Source organism: Aptenodytes patagonicus, chromosome 2 (genome assembly GCF_965638725.1).
Source record: "Aptenodytes patagonicus chromosome 2, bAptPat1.pri.cur, whole genome shotgun sequence".
Taxonomy (NCBI): domain Eukaryota; kingdom Metazoa; phylum Chordata; class Aves; order Sphenisciformes; family Spheniscidae; genus Aptenodytes; species Aptenodytes patagonicus.
Window position 1 is genome coordinate 150997929 of NC_134950.1, and position 23798 is coordinate 151021726.

The 23798-nt window shown below is 38.9% G+C and overlaps 1 protein-coding gene across 3 annotated transcripts in view; it reads right to left on the reverse strand.

Moving 5' to 3' along the window:
• Nucleotides 1-23798, reverse strand: part of NEBL (nebulette) — a 269878-nt gene that overhangs the window by 119789 nt on the left and 126291 nt on the right. The gene's annotated exons all lie outside the window — the stretch shown is intronic.

Here is a 23798-nt window from a genome sequence, read left to right on the forward strand (position 1 = left end):
CGAGCGGCTGCGTGGTGCTTAGTTGCCGGCTGAGGTTAAACCACGACACCATTGCCTGAAGAACTCCACCCTCAAACACCTGTACAGCTCTATATCCCCTCTAGCCATGAGAAGGAGTTTCACTGATGTACAGATCATCCCCACTACAAAGCAGGTGCATGGAAGCTATAAAGCCCTTTGAAGTTGCAGAAATGTCCAAAACTGAAAGTTTTGTGTTACTTCAAGGTGCTCTCGGTGCGTGTATCAAAGTTCCACGCTGGGGCAGAATTTTGCCTACATGAGAAAGGCAGGAGAAAGGCCACTAGAAAACTCTTATGGGTTCACAGTCCTTATAAGCAGGATCCACATTTAGCCTATGCACAGAGCAATGAAAAAGGACCAGACCATATTTCAGGAGAATTTGCTGAGTACCCTGTGTGGGGGGATACATTTCTTTCCTTCAGCATTAATTCTGCACACAGTGATGCACCACACCTTTGGCACAGCTTGAACCAAAATTCTCAAGGCGCTAATACAATTTCTTTCAACAGAAGAATCAAGGATGAACATTTAAGGGTGGAGGAACATTAAAGGCTGTAAACTTTTAATTATTTGTCTGATATGCCTCTTAGGCCTCCCAGCATCTTACAGAAAGGGACTAGATCATCTTCTTCAACCTCGCCTTTGGTGAAACTGTCTCCAGATACACAGCAATTATATTAGCTTAAACCAAATTAAAACCTGATTTAATTAGATCAACTAAACCTTCTGCATGGGGGCTCTTAAATCACTTTCAGTAGTATGAGAAGTACTTTTGCTACCCAGCTCCATTAGCTTCCTAGCTCCTCCTAGCTAATATTAAACATATGAGTGAAGTTTCACAATTCTCTTGTTTTGTCACTTAAAAGAGCAATCCTGTCCTCTCCCCATCTTGCCATACAACTCACAAGTGTTAACTTCCAGCACAGATGGATGGGAAAGTATCTGGCACTGTCACAGCAGACAGCAGTAGCACCTCTTTAAACGGCAATGTAATGTTAGATCAGCTCAAGATGACTGTCACACCACAGCCTGAAATGCATCCTTCTGGTCAACCATCAGCCCTGTATGCACAATGAACCCTGCAGAATAGTAAGTGTTTCACTTCTATAAATTTTGTTCTTTGCCGCCCCTAACTCCTGGCAAGTGTAGGCAAACCCTTCTTGAATCTACCTGCTCTGTAACATTTTGACCAGTTTTCTTGCCATGAATCCCCAAACTGCTGTAAAAGATGAGCTTTTTCTCAGAGAAACACAAGCATGACTTAGCCTTAGCAATAGCAAATATGAACTTTTTCTGACAATCCCCATGGTTAATTATCTTCAGCCTTGAAAACATACATTTTAATTTCTAACTTAAATTTATCTTCCAGATGGTAGATCTAGTTTTTGTTTTCTTTCTCCAATCAAATATCCTCTTTCTTCACAAGATCCTTCAAAATCATGAAATATTTTCAGTACTTTATTCAACAACTTCAAAAAAAGGATTACCCTCTCTAAGGACTACAGTCTTGCCTTAGATCAATCCTTTAGCACTTCTCCAAACCTTCTCTAGTTTGTTGGGCTTTTCAAGTGTAATGATCAGAACTGAAACTGCTGCTTCTACAGAGGAATATTAATACTAATAGAGAGAGAGACAATGACATCTATAGGTTTATACCTATAAGGATTGTGTTAACTCTTCCAGTCCCTGCATAAGCAGCTGACGCCCTTCTTGCATATCATTTTACTATTTTCTCTACTGAAGTAGCCACATCCTGACTCACATTCAAGCATCATATTGTTAGGTTTTCTATTTGTTTGTTTGCTCCAGGAACTGACTTTGTTAAGGGAAATTTAAGTTGCTAAGCCACTATCTGTCATATTTGAGAAGTCGTGTGAAGTTCCCACTGACTGGAAAAAGGGGAAACATAACCCCCATTTTTAAAAAGGGAAACAAGGAAGACCCGGGGAACTACAGGCCAGTCAGTCTCACCTCTGTGCCTGGGAAGATCATGGAACAGATCCTCCTGGAAGCTATGCTAAGGCACATGGAGGACAGGGAGGTGATTCGAGACAGCCAGCAGGGCTTCACCAAGGACAAGTCCTGCCTGACCAACCTAGTGGCCTTCTCTGATGGAGTGACTACATCCGTGGACACGGGAAGGGCTACAGATGTCATCTATCCGGACTTCTGTAAGGCCTTTGACACAGCCCCCCACAACATCCTTCTCTCTAAACTGGAGAGGTATGGATTTGATGGGTGGACTGTCCGGTGGGTGAGGAATTGGTTGGATGGTCACATTCAGAGGGTAGTGGTCAATGGCTCAATGTCCAGATAGAGATTGGTGACGAGTGGCGTCCTGCAGGGGTCCATATTGGGACCAGTACAGTTTAATATCTTCATCAATGACATAGACAGTGGGATGGAGTGCACCCTCAGCAAGTTTGCAGATGACACCAAGCTGAGTGGTGTGGTCAACACGCCAGAGGGACGGGATGCCATCCAGAGGGACCTGGACAAGGTCGAGAAGTGGGCCTGTGTGAACCTTATGACGTTTAACAAGGCCAAGTGCAAGGTCCTGCACCTGGGTCGGGGCAACCCCCAATATCAATACAGGCTGGGGGATGGAGGGATTGAGAGCAGTCCTGCCGACAACAACTTGGAGGTACTGGTGGATGAAAAGCTGGACATGAGGCAGCAACGTGTGCTCGCAGCCCAGAAGGCCAACCGTATCCTGGGCTGCATCCAAAGCAGCGTGGCCAGCAGGTCGAGGGAGGTGATTCTGCCCCTCTACTCTGCGCTGGTGAGATCCCACCTGGAGTACTGCGTCCAGCTCTGGAGCCCTCAGCATAAGAAAGACACGGACCTGGATGCCCCATCCCTGGAAACATTCAAGGTCAGGTTGGATGGGGCTCTGAGCAACCTGATCTGGTTGAAGATGTCCCTGCTCACGGCAGGGGGGTTGGACTAGATGACCTTTAGAGGTCCCTTCCAACCCAAACTATTCTATGATTCTATAAATGGATAGCTCTAACAACTTAAATGCTGAAATACTGAAAAAGGGTATTAAAAAGTAGAAGCAACAGTGAATGAGAAAAGAAAGTGGTATTTCACAATAATCTGCCTGCTTTGCTTATATAAGAAAGATAAAATAGTATGACATCTATATACGAATACATCATAGAAATATCAAGCTGATTTTAATCTCTTTATTCACAATTTCTTTGCTTTATTGATTAATTTATGATAAGGAAGGCAATATTCATTGATCTAAGGAATCCTACCAGTACATAATAAGGGAACAATCACAGGACAAACGAGATTACCCAGGACCTAAGGAAATAATAATGAACTTCAGGTATTTATATATTCTCAAAGTAGTACTGCAATATTACCACTCCTTACAGCAGAATATAAATGATAAGCAACATATTATAATCAACATGCATCCATTGGAATTCCATGAATACTGCTTAATAAAAAATAACAATTTCCCCATTTGCAACAAAAACCATAACCAAATTCCAGCTCAGCTGCTGTTACATTGGTCAGAACACTTACAATATCTGTGAGTATGTTACAAGTCAATCACAAAGTCAAAAGAGAAAGTGATCTAAGGGCAAAAATAGAGTCACCAACCACAGTAAGGCTGAGCACAGCAATTACTTTGAACAGCAGTTTCTTAACTTTTGCTCCTTTTCAGATTCTACAGTTACCCCAATTCTGCTGGATTCCTTGAAGATGCCCTAAGAAACTGTACTTCTTGGACATCACGGATGCTGTTCATCTCTGTGCAAGCCCTTCATACCTGGCTTAACTTCAACACTGTCAGCACAATTTCAAAAGAGAAAGTCAATTATTTATGTGCTGAAAGACCCAACAACAGTGTATGTATGAAGACCTTCTAAATAGCATCTATTTCTCCAGTTCTCTCTGGCCTTGCAGTCAGCAAAGATTATAAACAAATGAAAGCAAAGCGTAAGCACTGGCAAGAGTAAGTTGGACAGTTTAAAGACAAGATGCTCTAGGGATGTTGGGGATGCTCTAAGAAAACAATTACAATCCTTCCTAATTCCAAAAGGAGTGATAGCAAGGGAAGAGGAGCAAGTTTGGCTTTCTATACACTGCAAGCCACAGTGAGCATATGGAGAAGGCATACATAAACCCTTTGAAAGAAACCAAAAACCAACAAAATAGCCATAGAAATGAGATGAAATACCAGGATGATGCAACTCTAGCCTTCAGCAGTCGCGAGCCTCTCTTTCTCATACAGATGTACACTTTGTGTACTTTTGCAGCTTGTTTGCAACTCTCTGCATAGCACAAGACTGCATTTTGTACTCCAAAACCCTTCCCGGAATTCAAAGTATTGGGCCATGTTAAAAAATTTCAGTCTGAGGGTAGTAAGCAGTATGGCACAGAATGAGAAGATACAACCACGCTGCAGAAAAAGCAAAAAGGCCTCAAGTCCTTTCAAATATGTGTGGGAGAAACATCTCCAGGCCCCAAGCCCAATTAGCCTGATGCTGAGCTGAGCAAGACACAACAGGACTACATTTAAGATAGTGTTCTCTGTGGTATCTAACAGCACTGGTCCAGGCCATGTCATCTCTAAATAAAACCATAAACTGTATTTAACTATCTTTAGGAAGATACAGGTTATTTAAATCCACAGCCAAAAGACCTTGTCATATTTCTGTCAGGACTGCTGTCAAGTCCCAGCTTTTCTGATACCTTTTCCTCGTGTAAATATCTATATGCAGTACTAAAACCATTTCTTTCTCACAGCTGAATGAATAGCTGTCACTCCAACAGCTTAACGTTATTTTTACAATCCCCAGGATCATTTCTGTTGTCCTCCCTTGAACTCTACTCAATTATTCCAAATCCACCTCACCATGGGGACAGAATACTCTAGTATCGGTCCTGATTCTGTGCAACCTCTGCTGAGTATATCCTCCTCCTTCTACCCAGCGTTGTTCTCACTGTACCTCCAAGGATATTAGCTCATTCGCCCCAGCGCTACAACAAGAGAACCAAGTAACTAGAATGAATTCTACATTCTTCTGGTTTTCAAATCCAACTCTCATCCTGTGATAAGTATCATTTGCCTTTCAGGTTGATAAACCTATTATTTTACATCTGATTGTTAAAAAGAAGTATTTTCGGACTTTGACCATTTAACCCAGAACCTGAAATCACTCTATAATGGTACTTGCTGAAAGATCACCAAGTTTCCTTTTCCTTCTGGTATTATTTAACTTTGTATCTGCATAATTTACCAGCAAACATCTCATCTCACTAGAGTACCAATAAAAATATTTCAAGTCTTTGACCAAGGACTAGTCCCTGGGGAAACTACTAAAAGCATCCCAACTTGAGATACCCCTTTGGTAACAACTACCTCTTGAAATCTGCCAGTTAGTCACCTAACATATGCCTCACTAATCACAGACAACAAACCCTCTAAACAGTCATGTGGTCCAGCTTCAGATATCTTGAGGAAGTGTGATGGACACATCTCTCTGCTTCATTCCAAAAATACTGTAACTTTTTATATCTCCTAGTTGTAGCTTTAAAAAGCCTAAATCCCAAATGTGAAATAAGAGCTTACTGATTTCAAATACAAATTCAACATGCAAAATGCTAAGACAAATTGGAAAGGATCGGATTAGAAACCGCATTCCATTGACTTGAAATAAGATTACATTGGCAGAAGTTATCTTGGTTATAGCTAAAAACTACATCTTATAATGATCCTTTATTCTAAAAGCTTTATTATTTTTAACTCTGTTAGCCATTTATAATGGACTCTTTCACCTTTCTATATCCTTCATATTTAGCTAGTAAGTTATATTCAGCATCAATTTCTATCTATTATATAAATGTTTTAAATTTTATATTTTTATAAAAATATTTTATAAAAATGTTTTATCACTGCTTCTACATTAAGAAAGAATTTAAGAGTCTCTAGTACTGGCTCAGACCAAAGGTCCATCTGGCCTAGTGTTCTTTATCCAAGAATGGCCACAAGCATTAGTAGGAAGCAGTATGGACAGGGTAAACATATATGATACTTCCCCCACTTACACACTCCCCGACTCCAACTGTTTTTGGTCTGGTGTATTTCCTGAACCTGGTGTGGTTTGTCTCATTCCACAGTGGATTTTTCTTCTCAGTGCTTGCCCTGTCCTTGAACTAATCTAAACTTTTTGCACTCACATCGCCTTCTGGTACAAAAATCCATCATTTAATACTTTTCTCAAAGAAGCGCCTCCTTTTGCTTGGTTTGATTGTGCTTCTGACAAGATTCATTTGTTAGTTCCTAGGTTCTTGCCTTAGAAGACAGGGAGAGCAGTCACTCCCTGACTACCCTCTCTGTGATTATTTTGTAGACCTTTCTACAACACCTTGGCAAATTCTTAAACAACTTTCATCCAGGCTGAAGACTCCTAAGCCTGGGCTCATTCACTCCTCCCACTGAATTTGATCATCCTTGTGACTTTCCAGAAACTTTTTTTAAGTTGAAGGTACCAGAACAAAAAACATTATTCAAAGTATGGGTGAAAAAGGGATTTCCACAGAGGTATAATCAAGTTTTTTTTCTTTTGTTTTCTATCATTTTCCTGTTTATTTCTAATGTTTGAATTGCTTTTTTGACTGCTATTAAGCACTAGGTGTCTTCACAGAAGTAACTCACGAGAGGTAATGGTCAGTTCAGAGGCCGTTATTTTAAAAATATAAGCTATACATACGCATTTATCTGCACTTTTAATCTCATTTTCCATTTCATTGTTCAGTTACTCACTCTTATAAAGTCTTTTTGTAATTTTTCACATTCTACTCTTGCCCTACCTTGAATAACTTAAAATTATCACAAACTTGTGTCATTCTTTACTTATCCCCTTTATCAGGTCCTTTATGAATATCACTTCTTAACCAAGACTGATTCTGTGCAGTGTAATTTTGCATTTCATATTTATATTACAATTTGGTTACAGTTATACTATACTTAAGTTAATTGCTTTAAGCTTTGCAAATAGGGCCTTTTAAAGGTCCAGATAAACACAGTACTGCCTGGAGTCATGGTCTGCTCACACATGAGTATTTTAATCAGATCATAGCCATAATAACTGCTAATTTTTAAATTGCCAGTTAATTCTTCTCCTGTATCAGAGTAAAAATTGATATCAAGTCACCCATATTGACTAAGGGACTGGTTTAAGAAGCTGTCACTTGTTAAATTTATAAACTGTCCTCATATAGGTTAAAGCTGTCTACTAAAATCTGCTTCCAAACAGTTATATAGCTTTCAATTACCAAAAAAGTTTCTTAATGAACATTTTCTTAATTCTTAAGAATATTTCTTAGTATTCAAATTTTAATATTAAAATATTTTCTTAGTATTGGCCATAAAAAAATTAGAAGAAAGAAGCTACTCTGGAAAGTTCTTAAACAATAACACTTTTGCAATATGTAAGATACTTTACACCTCTCTCATCAAGGACTAGCCTACCTTGAATGATCTCATTTCCTTTAAGAAGGAAACAGAGTAAAAGTGCCAGAAGGAAGCACACAGATAGTTACTATGGAATACTGATGAATGATACTTTGTTCATGCATCCTTTCTGCACAACCTTACATACATGCAGTTTAATGACCTAAACAGCTTACATAGTGGTTATTTGTGTGTGCAAATGTTGGTGTGAGGGTCTATTATAGACAAAAATTAACAATAGCATTGCTTTTTAAAAACATACCATAGATTTTTTCACTACTCAGAGGTCTCTCACACTATCAATGTTTCTATTCTTAAAGCACATTTTCAAAGTGAAGCTTATGGGCAGAAATCTCCTCTCAGTTCTGCAAGGCAAAATTCATCCATGATGTTGTGCTCTTCATATATGCAAGACCTGCTTATAGATTTCAGAATAAAAAAGCCTTGCTAGAATTAAGTGATGATTTAGGTTTTCTAAATTGTTTTTTCAAGACAGCACAACTTGTCACCACATCGGCTGTTAGCACTTTTATTAATAGCATTAATTTATTTTTATTAAGGCTACTTTTTATAACTCTGTCAAGCAGGTTCCCACAAAGCAGTGGAGTAGGGAATTCTCATCATCATTATTATCTAACATAGCATTTCCATAATAGAATTCCAGCCAAATTTACTGAATTAACACTGAGCCAGAAAATCCAGGAAAGAAAAAAAAAAAGTCAGCATTTAAAAAGCCTTGATTTCCTTTGTGCTGACTTAAGAGTATTTCTAACCAACCTGCCAAAGCTACAGATGTATGAGGGGGAAGCGTGGAAGGCATCTGTGTGGGAAAGCACAGACAAAGCAGAGATGTTGGCAAAACCCTGTACAAGAACAGGACTTTCAGGATACCAAAAAGAAATTTAGTTTCAAAGACTAAGGATTCTTTATAAACCACCATTTCAATAAGCTCTCAAAGTCTCTCAACTTCACTTCTACATAAAAAACTAACATAATCAAGGAAATATGTAAAAAAAAAAAAAGAAAAAGGAAATAAGGGAAAAAGACTGATTATTGCTAGCCATGTGATAGCAGACTTCTTTTTAAAAAGAACTATCATTAAAGCAGAGGGAAAACTAAACAATTTTTTTAAATGAGCAACTAACTTAAGAAGGGATCACACTAACCGAATTAGAACAAAAAAATGCTGAATATCTATGGGGACATCAAGGTTAACTGTTGATAAGAGAGATGAAATAGCTTTTAGTACAGCGCTGTTATTAAACTATACAAAAAGCATACTTGAAAATTCCTCTCAACACACAGCAAAGCATTACTTTATTCACCTACAGAGTTCAGGCTTCACTGTTTGCATTCAGAAAGCTATTAGCTACAGGGGACTGTAAATTGCCAAGGTCATTTGGAGCAATGACTCTAACATAAATAAACTTTGCTTAGCAATTAAAAATATGTCTGCTTGTAGACAACTGAGGGTTGCATGACTGCATTTGAATAAAATGAACCATGTTTTCTATCATCAGGTTTGATACTGCTTTAGTATCACATAAATTCAACAGGCCTTATGTGTCAGTGCAAGAAAACTTCTGAAAAATCTGAAAATGTTAATAATATTCTATAGCTCACTTTAGGAAAACTGTCCTAAATCATACCTAGAGCACTAAGCACATGCACCCAGACTTAAACTACTACTGGTTTGCTGAAGCATAATCCTAATATGACGCTAAAAAATGGTTTTTAAAATGAACACAGAAGATGAAACAATATAGACCCAGATTAGCAGTGAAGCACACGTGACAAAATCAGACCAAAAAGAGTAGCAGGATGTCCCCTCATTTTCAGGCTTGCACACAGGCTAAGGGATTTCCCTTGATGCAACAATCTGCTGGCACGGCATTTGGAGCTGGCCACACAGATCTGCCAAGAGGTTTGGCCTCCTGTACCCTGATAACTAAAAGTCTTTAGAACAAGTATGCAGATTTATTGTTTCAGTAAACCAATATGAGAATGCAGTTGTGCCTCTACATTTCCTGGCATTTTTGCAATGAAAATAACAAGCTAACATGAGATGAATCCCATCCTGAAAAACACACTCCACCCCAGTGAGACGTTACCAGAGAGTCTGAGGAGAATGCCACCAACCACTGAGCTGGCAGAGGTCTGTCCCAGGTGAAAAAGGAAGGCAGGACAGTCAGAGGCACGTCAGTACACCCCACTGGCAAAACTGGCCAAAGATGTCTGTAATTCAGGTCTCACCTGGAAGTTACACCACTTGCCTCCAGAGAAGAAATCACTCTACAACCCATCCATGGTTTGGATAGAGTTAAGAGGACAAAAAGGAACTTTGCTGTGAGGGCAAACTGGTTGTGACCATCTAGACTTCTTGTCTTATGCTGGGCATCAGCAGAATGGGAGACACACAGAAGCTCAGCTTCAGTTTTCTTGGTGGAGTTGGAGACAGACAAAGGGAAGGAGGGGGAAGACTCCAGTCTGGTAGAATAGCCAAATACCAGATCTCAGCAGTAAAAGATATGGGAGACTGGGAGATCTTGAGCTATGGTCCTTCACACATTAAACCTGGAGCCTCCTTGGTTTGCATGGACAAATGCAGCATGTAAAGTTACAGCTGATATTTCAAATCCGAGTGTCTCTGCCAACCATTCATTCTGTTTATGAATCCACAATAATTTAACTGTTTATCCAGTAGGACTGAAAAGGATGATCAGCACACTACTTTCCTCTAAAATTGAGAGCTTTCATGTGATTTTCATAAAATTCTGTATAAAATTGATTTAAGGCATCACATACACAGGTGCAAGACGCGTGCTCAAGTTTTTCAGGCAAAATAGGGACTCAGATATGAATTCTGCTTTGGCTCAAAGCAACAACTGTGTGTTAACTATTCTGATTTCTCTCTCTTTCCCTTCCTCTTCTTTCCTGCCTCCTCCAACTTTTTATGAAAAATAGGTCTGCAAAATGAAACTTTTCCAATGGCAGAGATACATAGGCAGCACAGAGACGTAGCAACCTACATCTGAAATGAGTGCCCCACACAATAGACTATCACATATTCCGAGCACAGAAAAAGGATTGTCTTTGTTTCTGTTATGAATAACTTTGGAAGGCTCTACGTTGCAGCAAAAGTATGTTCAAGGTGCTGGAGCCTGCCCAGAGAAGGGCAACGAGGCTGGTGAGGGGTCTGGAGAACAAGTCTGATGAGGAGCGGCTGAGGGAACTGGGGTTGTTTAGCCTGGAGAAAAGGAGGCTGAGGGGAGACCTCATCGCTCTCTACAGCTACCTGAAAGGAGGTTGTAGCGAGGTGGGTGTTGGTCTCTTCTCCCAAGTAACTAGCGATAGGACGAGAGGAAACGGCCTCAAGTTGCACCAGGGGAGGTTTAGATTGGACGTGAGGAAAAATTTCTTTACTGAAGAGTGGTTAAACATTGGAACAGGCTGCCCAGGGGAGTGGTTGAGTCCCCATCCCTGGAGGTATTTAAAAGACGTGTAGATGAGGTGCTTAGGGACATGGTTTAGTGGGCATGGTGGTATTGGGTCGATGGTTGGACTCGATGATCTTAGAGGTCTTTTCCAACCTTAATGATTCTATGAAAAGCATTTGTGAAATTTCAGTCTTTCGAAGTAAAAAGTAACCAAGAAGCTCTTATTGCAATGGGTCAAACGCAAGAACTACGTCCACATCTATAGCTATATGGCCATTAGTACAATTATCAATAATGATAGTAAGAATTTTAACAAGGTCTATCAATTTTAATTTTTATACTGCTTCACATATTCACATCAAGGAAGGAAAAAAAATTACCTGAACTTTACAAAAAGCTGTATGAAACCAACAGGCAAGGAATTTCTCAAAGCCTGTATTCCCATATGATCTTTTTTTCTCAATAATCTTTCTTTTTTATATCAAGTAAAGGACCGTAACTCCTTGTGATAAAAGTTTTCCATTGGTGTTTTCTATATTCTCCTAGATTTCCAACATGTCTGTCATTATTTAGGAAATCCACTACACCGCCATGGAAATTCTGCAGTGCCTAAAACATATGCCTGTCACTAAAGTTAAAAAAAAAAAAAGTATGCATTTAACTTACTTTAAAATCCTTATCGGTCCACCTTGCAGAATGGGAAAGGAAACGATACTGTTGAACTCCGTTGGGTCTTTTTAGCACAAACATCTCTGAAAAAGTATCTTTAATATCTTTAAGCTCACTGAAAAATCATCACAAATGCAATCAAAATCAGAGAAAATTAAAACAGATCAACAGAGAGTCAACAAGTAGCTGAACTTCCCTTGTTTCCATTCCTGAAAAACTGTTTTCCTATTTCAGCACATTTATACTCCAATCACAAGAAGCTAAGCTCCCCAAATTTACACTTAGTACAACAAGTTTTACAGCATGCCTAAATTCCAGAAATTTGAATCAGGAATACAGAAATGAAAGTGGAGTAGCCTGGCTGGATACTCTTCCTTCTAAACAAAGAAAAATATCATCTGGGTGTCATCTTAATCTAAAAATGTTAATTGTGATATTTTACAGCATTTTAATTCCAGCAAAATCCTACTGCAGATATACTCACATCAGGAAAAGCGCTTCTGCTGAATAATCTTTTTCCTTTGGGGAATGTGAACTACTCTGCAAATATCATTTGCCGCTGTCCTAGGTGTGATTTTGTGACTCTACCAAAGAAAACCTGACAGAAGTTTTCTAGCACAACTCTGGAGTAAGTCATCTCTTGCTCAAACTAACATTATAAACCTGTGAAGGAGGTGGTAGTTCCCAAGATATTTAGGACTTTATGGGTCAAAGTAACAACTTTAAATGCCTCTTGGAAACAGGTGGATGTACCATACATAGAGATCATAGAGCATTATGCATTCCTAAATTCCACATCAAACCCTGGAATCTACTGGAGTTCACTTCTTGCCCATGAACTGTTCTCCGAAAATCACAGGTTTAATCTAAAAACAAAAACAAATAAAAGATTTTTTAGCTTTTCTGGGAACCTGAAAAACTGTTTAAAAATGAAGCCTGAGCGTGCAGAGACCCTGCAAAAATTGTGAATTACTGGTTAATCTCTGTCCGTGCATTCTGGACTCCACGGTTATGACGATTTCAAAATCTGTCCATTGTTTCCTGTGGAATTTAGCACCGGCTGAAGCAAAACACACTAGTATTTCGCATTTTGCTTTCCTCTCCACCCCTTCGCCATACTTGCTTTACAGATTTCCCTACCAGCAGTTGGTTGGGTTAACTCAGCATTTCTCCTGCTGTCTGCTACGAAGGTAGGCAACCAAGGGTGATGAGAGGTAGGGGAAGAAAGGATAACAACAGGAAGAGACAGAAGGATTTCTCAGTAGGCTGTGCTGCATGAGCACACTAAGAGACAGCAATGGAAGTAAGCCAATAAAAAGGGCTAAAAACTGTCCATTTCTTTTGCAGAAGGCAATGATGGAGAAGTTTGTTCTGATCCAGTGGTGCTGGTAGAAAAGTTGGTGGGAACAGGCCTGCTAGAGAGAGGAATGAAAAGCTCACTATTTAAAAGACCCATCAGTCACATTGGTATTGAGCAGAGTGGAAAGATGAGAGTAAAGAAAGTTTTATGAGGGTGGAATACATTAAAGCTACAGCCAAATGTAAAGACTTTTATCACAGAAATCAGTTCCACTGAGCTTCCAACTCTGCCAGTCCATCTATAACATTACATGGACATGCTCACATAACTGTCAAGCACTGTTATATATCAATACCCTGGCAAATTACTTGGGAAAGCAGACGTTGATTAGCTTTCAGGAATAAAATTCAAAGACGACAAACGGGCAAGATTAGACCACTGCATTTATGAAATATCTTTCCTATTACTGGAGGTATGCGGGTCTAAGAATGGAATCCTAAAAGCAAACTTTAATTATCAAAATACAGCCTAGAGAACAAATGCTAATAATAGTAAAGATAGTAAGAGTGGTAGAGAGATTTTACATGTAACATTTTTTTTCACACTGCAAAGAGAAAATACTCTTTTGGCTTAATTTAGGACAATTTTGAGAAAGAAGAGCTGGTCAAGAAAGTAACAAAGTACTGAATAACTACCAGTGTGTTCAGATTAAATTAACTGGAAGGAAAAACAAAAGCATATTACTATTGCATTTGCTTCCATTTCCAATGGAATACAGTATGAGAAATTAAGCAAACTGGATAGTAAAATCTGCTGAAAGGATAAGCCTATTGACCTGAATTTAGAAGAGCTTCAGAATTTCTTTTCAGACATTAAAAATATTTTTTTCTAGAACCTCCATCCAAAGTAAAGGAAAAATCTCAAAAGAAAGCCTCCGTATCCATCATAAATATCCATTTCAAAAAAGATATTGGGAATAACAAAAGAGACTAGAAAAAAAATAAAAAGAAAAGTTAAAAAACGCATCTTGGAGACTAGAAAGCGAAGGGACAAGGTTAGTGTTACAAAATAGAGTTAGATTTTATAAGTATATGAAAGCAAGAAATGAAAACTCCCCTAATTATGCAAAAAAAAAAGAAAATAAAAAAGCAGCTGTTCTTCAGACAGAAGACAGAAAGAATTCAGTCAATTCAGAAATATGTTTTTCATCAGTTTTCAGTAAGAAAGATGATACTGGGGACGGCCGACACAAATAATGGAAAAAAAAATAGCTAATGGAGTTTGCAAAGGAAATTACCAAACAGGAAATGGAATTAAAATGCAGATTTTTATGTGCCCAAATTGAAAGGATCTGGAAATAACTAACCAAGAGCAGTGAATAAATCCCTGGCACTGAAATCACAAATCTCGTTATAAGGACTATTAGGAATCTATCAAATCAGGCATGGCAAGCACAGAGAAGAAGTAAAAAAGAATAAGGTTTATGTATCAGGTTAGAAAATATGGAGACTGATCTAAGAATGGTAAATTCAGAGACACGTAGGAGATCAGCTGATTGCACAAATAATTCAACAAGCTGGGCTGATAGCAGAATGACGCTGAAAGGCTGAAAGATTCCCGAGGAACTATCTTAAGGGCCTTATTGGCATTAATTTTATTAAATAATTTTATTAACGAGGTATGGCTCGTTAATCTGTTAATCTCGCTGTAAAGAAGATTCTCTATGAAAAACTGATCGGGTTTGAGGTCTGGAGTAATAGGATGGAATTTAATATTAATGCAAAAATATGCTTTTCAGAGAATTTCTGCTGCAAGTTATAAGTTTGATAGTTGGAAAGAGGTGGACTTGCATATCTGAATCAATCACACAGTGACTGCAGGCCACCAAAATGGCCCTCAAGAAAAGTAAATATAATCCAGAAATTAATCAGGCAAGGTATTTTTAAAATCTCACTTACAATAGCGTGAAAAACACTCTCGTCCTCTGTACTCAAAAGAAGTGAGTTCCCGTCAGAACAGGTAGAGGCATGACTTTGTGGAATAGTGAGACTTTTGCACAGGCACATGATAACTACTTACTTGTTCAGCATCATATAACAAAAGCCTGAGAATGACATCTCTCTCTAAACATATAACAGAGGAAGAAGTGCCATGCAAACAAAAAGACAATGCTCGCACACAAATAGACATAGCCCTGCCATGAAGAAATTTATTGTGGAAATTAGATGAAGCTTTTAACCTCCAGCAGGTGAAGTTATGAAACAATCTTCAAAAAGAATGGGTTAAAGCCCTGATTAGATGTATGTGGAGTTTGACATGTTTTTTGAAAAGTTTGTATGACATGCTTCTCTGCAAGAAAGAGGACTAGAGCTGATGACTCAAGACAACCCCTCTTGTACTGTTTCCTATGTTCCCAAGTTACCACTAACAAAATTTGCACACGTAAGTAATAACAACCAGCAACCATACCATTCAGCTGTTCTATCATTTTCATTGTAACTTTAAATAGTTTTCCAAAGACCCTCAGCACCATTATCCCCATTTTGTAGAAAGGGAAACAGAAGTGATGTAGCTTGCCAGAGGCAACAAAGAATGCCATCAGCAAGATTAGGAATAAAGAGCAGACCTCCCAAATCCAGGTGTAATGAGCTGTATTGCCCTGTCTTAGTACAAACCAGCGATGGTTGATCCATGCATTCAATCATGTTTAAGAGAAATTGTCTGACAAACAAGAAACACCTACGGTAACACCTGGTTAGACACTGAAGGCCAAAAATCTCAAAGCTTTCAACATCAGGCTCAAAACATGCATGACAAGATTTCTGTGAGGAAGTGCTGTTGACAGCTGAGGACCTGATTCAGTGGTCCTTACAACGCAATGTTCCTAACTGGAGTGAGTCAAAGTGCTCATTCAACAGGAAACGCTTCCTGAAACTCCCCTCTTCTGTCCAGCCAGTCCTTGAAAACCAGTAAGAAACAGGACTGAGCAAATGGACCCGTTTCTGTGCAGTACGCATCTCAGAACAGAAACCAAACATGGAGCAGGATACACAGGTGAATGAATGCCAGATCCACAGGATACATTTTAACAGCCAGCTTTATTAGTTTAACAGAGAAGGACTGTGTGCCTCAGGTCTCAACGCTCTCATTTTATTTGGAGTTGGTGTCAGAAAAGGTCGTGTTGCAAAATATAAACAAATTGCTAACATGGAGCAGGTTTCCTTGGATTGCCCAAGTTCCTCAAGCTGTTCTGGACCATAGGAATATCTTTTCCTACAGACACAAGCCTACCAGCTAACTCCTAAGTCTCATTTATACCTGTGGGATATACTCAATTTCCAAGTCTCATTTATACATCTGGCATACATTTATACACTGCTCCCAAAGCAACAGCAACCAGCACGGCTACATTTCTGGCTACCTGCCTTCCCTCCTGTATCACACATACATACACACCCAGGGACTGTGTGCCTATCTTCTGCTGATCCAGACGCAAAAATCATGGCAAAAGTCAATTCCCACATCTGACAGACGCAGTATGTCATCTGCAAAGTTCAGGCCCAGCATATCAGATGCAATAACTCCCAAAGTTATCTTAGTTACCTCCATTAACATTTTGAGGCTCTATCAGTTGCAGCCTGGCTCACTGGTTATGCACTAAGCTTCCCTGTTAGGGGTCTCTGACCAGGCTAATTTTGCATGTGGCAATAACCGCCTAATCAATCCATGTCTTTCTAAGTCCTAATGGAGGACCTGCACATCCAGACATGAATCTTCCTTCTGACATCCTCCACAAACATAAATTACAAGTTTAGTGCACACACCAGACAGGTCTCAGTGACCCCTTGACAGGGCAAACAGAGGTCACGCAACAATCTGATTTTCAGCACCCACTATTTCCACCCTTCCACTTTCTGAATTTTAAAGCCTGCAGTTGTAGTTAGTATCACTGTCTGGTCTCACAGGAATGCAACATCGAAGCGACGACTGGTTCCTAAGCAGGATAACATAAGCAATGTTTCCATTAGCAAGTACTGCAGCACAATAGGAACAGATCTCTAGAATGAAACAGTTCTGAGGACATAAAGTTCATATCTTACAGCAGGGGAGAGCAGCTATGGTCTAGCTCTACTCTGGTCCAATGGACTGGATACGCTTTGGTGGATGGAGTGCATCATTCAGTTTCAGCTGGAATGAATCCACTTTGTATGCTCTAAGACAGTCCTGCAATGCCAGGAAAGCATGGTAGGATGATCAGGAGATTCACTTGAAAACCACTAAAATGCTAGTGGGGCCAAAACCATCTTACTCTTGACTAATACCTGGTCTGTCAATTGCCATGGCAATGCAAGAACACTTGCATGTACGTAAGGAATATCTGTCACATCCCAGTTACCTTTGCACATCAGCCACCTCTTCAAAAATTTGCCATTCAAGGCTCAGAAAGGCTTTCTGGTTTGTAACAGAAAGGCCAGGAAGACAATCAGATGTCATGAATGAAGCCTGTTGATACCAGAGAGGGTCTAGGGTCAGGTGCATAATTAATAATCCTTTTTAACTGTAACTCTGTAAATTCAACCCAGCTATGTATAACCAAGGAAGCAATGGGTTGATCACTGCTTGGTAGGGCTGAGCCACAGCTGCGGCTAGAGAAGGCAGAAGGTACTAAGCTCACTGATGGACTCATTAGTCTCACTGATGACACCATCATGGCTCTGTCACTGCTCAGTAATGCATGCTTAGGGAAGGTACCTATGAAACACAGTCTTCCCCTTGCTAAGATCCTTCCAGTTTCCTGCTATCAGCGTACCAGAACCTTCCTGACCCTATCACTGGATTTGGGTCACAACAGTTAATATTTCCTGATGGATTTAACTTTCACAAGCTTGTCTAATCCTTCTTTTAATGTATTTTATACTTCTAGACTTCACTGTCTCCTATATTAATGAGTTTCACAGTTTGATTATATGCCACATATCAGTTTTTCTTTTGAATAGGACGCCTGACAGCTACACTCCCTGGTCTTAGTTCTTGCCTTATAAGAAACAGTACAGAATCACATTCACTTTTCCAGCTCTATGCTACCTGTAACTTTATAGACTTATTCCGCTTGGTCTTTTTTTTTCATACTGAAAGCTCAGTCCGCCTTTGTGTCTTATCAGTATCTTTTCTACCCATTTTCAATATAGGCTGACCATTTAATCTCCAATTCCTCAACACTGTCAGAGCCTTCTATAACATTTTGACATCACCTTCATTGATAATTCTGCTCAATTTTCTATCACCACCAAGCTTTTTTGAGCCTTTCATCCAGTTCATTTCTGTTGAAAAGGAACCTGACTTCTAACTGAACTTCTCAATTCAAGACAGCATGCGAGCTATTATCTCAGCCAGAAACATGCACTGCACAGAAAGGAATGCTAAACAAAAGGCAATGCCAAATAAGTGACCTCATTCCACGCCTGCTGCCCTTGCCCTGGTCATATCTACAGTTCTCCTGGCACAGGCAAAGAAAACCTTTGGCCATTTCCATTGTGCTCACAACACTGCAGCCAAGGGCAGCCCAGCCCACACCAGAGCAGGTCTCCCTGCTGAGCAGGCAAGAAAATATGAGAGATGAGATGGAGGCACCTTCCCAGATCCTCTGAATCCTTCATTTCCCATCCGTGGTGCCTGAGGGAGCAGCACTACTGAGTGGCTTCAGCTCTGCAACAAAATGGTAGGCAATATCATTCAAGATAAAAGGTGACAAAGTGTCTTTGTCCCACTAGCTGAGAAGAGGAGGGAGAAGGATCCCTGCTCAGTATTGGTATGCTGAGGCACAGCCCGAAGACACCCAGACCTTGCCCTGATGCAGACTCTGGGTCTTGCCACAGCTTCCCCGTAATCTAATCCTTCCCTTTTCCCCCAAAGACCACCTCTGCTGTGCCGAAAACCACACCAGCCACACTATCCTCCTCAGCTGCCTACCCACTCACTATTCTGGAAACTGGAAAGAGCTACCCTACTATGCCAAACCCTATAAAAAAAATCAGTTAACCCTGGCAACGTAAGTCACACACTCTGGAGTATATTTCTCTTCTAAAGGCTGGAAAAGGGCTGGACTGGCCAAACTGGGTAGGGGTTCGCTTTACACCATCATTCCCTAGTGAAGAAAGGGGGAAGCTGATACAAAGCAGGGGCACAGCAGGAGTGAAGCTCAGAAAGGCTGAAAACAACCAACCTTGAAGTTCAAAACAACCACCTCTCAAACGACATTTTCCTCAGACTAGATTTTCCCAAAGTCCAGTGTTTAGTCACTACAGGGACTGAGGTTCAGACTCCCTCTATTTGCTGCCTGTGGCTTGCTTAGTGAAATATTCAGTATCTGCCCCTTTCTACCTCATCTTTCTGAAGGACTGAACAGGGTCACTAACTTACCAACTGAGAAAAGACAGGAGAGAAAGAAATTAACTCAAGGCAGATCTGAAAAAAAAAAACCACCTCTTCAGTTTTCCATTAAAATATTGTGGTTGCTAACAGCGAGACTATGTTGGTGTGAGCCAGAGAAAGAACCTTTCCAAAAAGTACACAAACATTTCTGTAACTAAATCATTATTTGAATAATACCGAGATCAGAAAGGGTTAGAAAGCAATACTTGTGTCACTCCAATCTGCTTTTTGGAAAAGTAAACTCTTATCCTCCAAGATCTTTGTAGACACAAGCAGAAACGTCATATGCAAACTTTTGCTACTTCCCCTCTTGTGTTAGGATGGTTAAAAAGTTTAATCATTACACTTACTACAGTGCTGGCTTTGTAACAACTAATGTATCTACTGACAGGCTAAGGAAATCACAGACATATGTGTTAACATGCAAAAAAAATAACTGAGTGTCACAGAGGACCAGATACCCCTGCTGTCAAGGTCAATGAAATCTGTGAGCATCATAGGGGTGAGACATTCAAATCCCTAGGGATCAAGATTAAAGATGGTATTAGCTTTAGAAGAAGCAGAGCATCTTGTTCTTCAGCAGGAGGTTTACTGCTTAAGATGCTGCCCTAGCAACTGATGCACAATACAAAAGCATCAGATAAGACAGAATTAAAAGCTGAAATGATAAGCGGGTAATGGACAATATAGAAAAACAAGGAAATTAGAAATTATCTTTTCCTTGCAAGCATTTAACACTCAAGGATCTCTGGAGGTGCTAACTCCTGGTTCTCAACTTTTTGGCTAATTAATTTTTTCTCATTCTAAAAGCTTCATTTTAATTAGTTCCCAGGTTGAGCTACTATGAAGAGTTTTTATTTTCATTCTCTTTTTACTACATGTAAAAAACACTGGCTTCAAAAATATGTACTCATTAAAAATAATGAGTGATTTTGATATTGCTTAAATATATTCAAGTGACACAGGAGAAAGAAGTTGTTGGGGTTTTGTCATGATTTAGTTGCTTAGTAGCACAACGGAAAAAGCCATATATTTCAACACCAGAAACCTTCCAAGTCGGTTAAGTCTTGAAGTCACTAGTGTTTAGAGACTCAAGTCCTTTAGTCAGATGACAGACTAGTGCTTACAATAGTTGTCACAAAACACTTTCTATAGTTGTCTTCATTACAGCTTGGAATTTTTCATCCCATAAACTACAGTAGAGAGAGACATGTGCAATACAGTCAATACTGCAGCAAAATGTGAAAGTACCATAACTGACAATTTATTGCTCACATTTACATAGCTGTTTTAGCCTCCAATTAGGATGTTCAGAGTTTTAAACAAGTACATATTGACCTAGAGGTTTACTTCTGTATCTGTAACACATGCATCTGTTGACAAGATGTGGTGATTACTGTGGATTAAAAATGAAGTCCATTAAATGTTATGTTACATATTTGAAGATTATGTAGTAGTTTCTTAAATTACTGATGCCTTTCATATAAGCCTTGCCTTGCAATATGAATATCACAAATAGAAGATGAAACAAGTAAGACAAATTTCTATCTTTTTCTTTCATATCTCCTAACTAGATATTTCTATTTTATTATTATTTTAACCAGAAAAAAACCAAGAGGTATTTTTCTAGACTGGACTGAATGTTTTGATCATCAAGAAATAGAGCATTCTTTACCGAATTAAAGTGTATCTCATGTAAAGCAATCAACCCAAATACAGGTTTAACCAAATACAGGTTCAACTTGAAATTTACCAGTGCTAGTGACATAAATGAATAAAATGCCTTTCATTTTGGAGTTGAATGACACTGTCCTAATGTATCACAAATACAAGTTTTAATTATTCCTCTGTAACGCTCAGCTTGGTTGCTGTTTTCTAAAGAGAAGCATGATAGGACATCTCTATCAAAATATTTATCAAAATGTTATCACTTGATTCAATTCTACTTAAAGTCTACAGTTTTGCAACCAGTTTACAGTTAGCATTCATTTCTCACGCATGAGTTGACCCACTTACACAATGCAGTAAATCCATACCTTTGGGGATTTTTCTGGATGGCTTGTTTTACTTCCACCACACAACTCATTTTATTTTGTCAATATAGTGAGCAAGGTTACAGTCATCCTGTCAAATTTATTTATTTAAATTAGAATCAGAAAGACTATACTATTCCCTGTGGAACTTCACTGAAAACTTTTTGAAACTTTGAGATGTATTTTAACATCATAAAGGCTCTATAACTTTTGTAATCAACTAATTTCATATGAAAGTAGTGATATAGAAGAAAATAAGCAATTTCTTCTATAAACTTATAAAAAAGACTTCTGAAATCCTAGAAAGAACATAATAAATCACAATAATATACATATCATATTTGCTAAAAAAGGAGAGAAAAGGGTTTTTTCTAACCAAGCCTATAGAATAAAGCCAGATGGAATAAGACCATTTAAGAGGCAGCTATGTAGGCGTCACATCTGCTTGCTTTGACTACCAGAGATCCACTTAACCTAAAATATTTCCCCCTACATCTCTGAGGACAGTTTCAGCTTCACATTTGTGAGGGTTCTTTTGAGGTCACTTATCCATCCTCACTGTGGGGCTGCTGAAAGGGAGCCTTCCCCAAGCAGAAATTGTACCAAGGTCATGTGCCATTCAAGTCCAAATAGACTTGTGTCTGACAGACAAGGACTTCCATTTTATACAATTTGCTGATGTGGTGTTTCTCTCACACATTAGAAGCTTACCAGAACTTCAGTATAGATTTGGGATTAGTGTTTCAATGGACTTATCCAAATGCCTATCTGAATTTACACATCTAATGCTATTATGGGCAGGCTGAGATATAATAGGTCAAACAACTCACTAACACCCATTATAAATCCCTATTTTTAATGCTAACAGTTTTTTGAAATGCAGTTGCCTCTCTTGGGCAGGGGTTTGTTTTCCAGCTTCTCAATGGTAAAATGCTTCCGTTCTTTCTGGTGAAGAGCTATGCATCTTTCCACCTGTGTTACAAAATAAGTAGTACTATAACAATGTCACTGATAGACTCTAATGCTTTTCCTGCTCTGGACCAGGAAGCTGATCTTCAGCAGGTAAAGAATGTCACCATGCTAGGGATATCTGTTTTACTACCCCCAAGGAATATGACCTAATGTGACTGAGTTATACAGTGCTGCAAATTGAAAGTCGACCTGCTCAGTAGAACTTTTCCAGTAATTAAAGTCAACTAAATTATTCAATTCCACCCATACTGACAGATTCATACAATTGTAATGAGTATCTGACATTCCAAAAAGTATCCTTCAACTTGGCATTTTGGGGTCTAAAAATACCACTTCTTCCCACATGTTGGGAGCTATTGTCATGTATATCACAAGGATTAAGAAAGGGAGACCAACAAAGAGAATCTGAAAAAGTTATGGGGACAGAAAAAGCAGTCAGCACCACCCCTGCTGAATCACGAACACACTGCTCTGGATTCTCAGTGGTCTATTCCTCCCCAACAAACAGCTGTAAAATTCCCTAGCAAAGGTTGTGCCTCCCTCTACCTCTAATGGAAGCCTGACACAGAAGACAATGGTTTACTCTAGGTGCCACTTACTGGATTAGCATGAATACTTTAATCCCTGTGCTCTAGTTCTTCATGTAAATAAGGACTGCATAAAAGGGGATTCCAATACCTCCCCATTTCTTAGACAACTCTGAAAACAATTCAATACAGTTAAAGAAGTGAGAAAGGAGCTTTGAGGCAAACTCCACAAAGTTGTTACAGGTTGTTTTTACAACATTTTATGGTGTGTGGAATATCATACCATACAGTAAATAAACAGTAAATCAAAAAAAATATTACAAAGCTGAATGCTTGATGACTATTGTTCTACACAGGGATCAAAGCAGGAAGAAGTGGACAAAGCAGCATTAAATAATTTAAGACTTTTTACTGAAAGTGTAGGTAAAGAATTCATATACATAGGGGCTAATTTAACACTGTCTTTTTCTAACTTTGCATAATACATTGATAATGATCATTAAAGAAAGATTTTTTTTTTTAAGTAGAATACACATTGAGGTTTGAAATGCATTCTCAAAGGTTTCCAGTTGCTTACTTAGCCCAAGTTCTATCTAAAATATTACTTACATTTCCTTGGACTCATCATTTCTTAAGCACGTGTTCAGTCATTTTACAAATTTCTGAAAGCTGTACAGTATATGAAAGCTATATAAAAATCTGCAAAAAATACTCACAGTCATTGAAAATTAATGTGATTCTTTTGCTAAGTCATTTCTAAAGCATTTATTAGGACTCAACATTTAAAGGCAGAATTATTTCTACTTACTTAAAATGAGAAGTCAAAAAACTTCAACACAGAAATATCAGAAAGCCAAAGGACCTGGGACTTCTCAGAATTTTCACTTGTATGTATCTATGCAAAGCAAGATTAGAAGATAAATCCAGAAA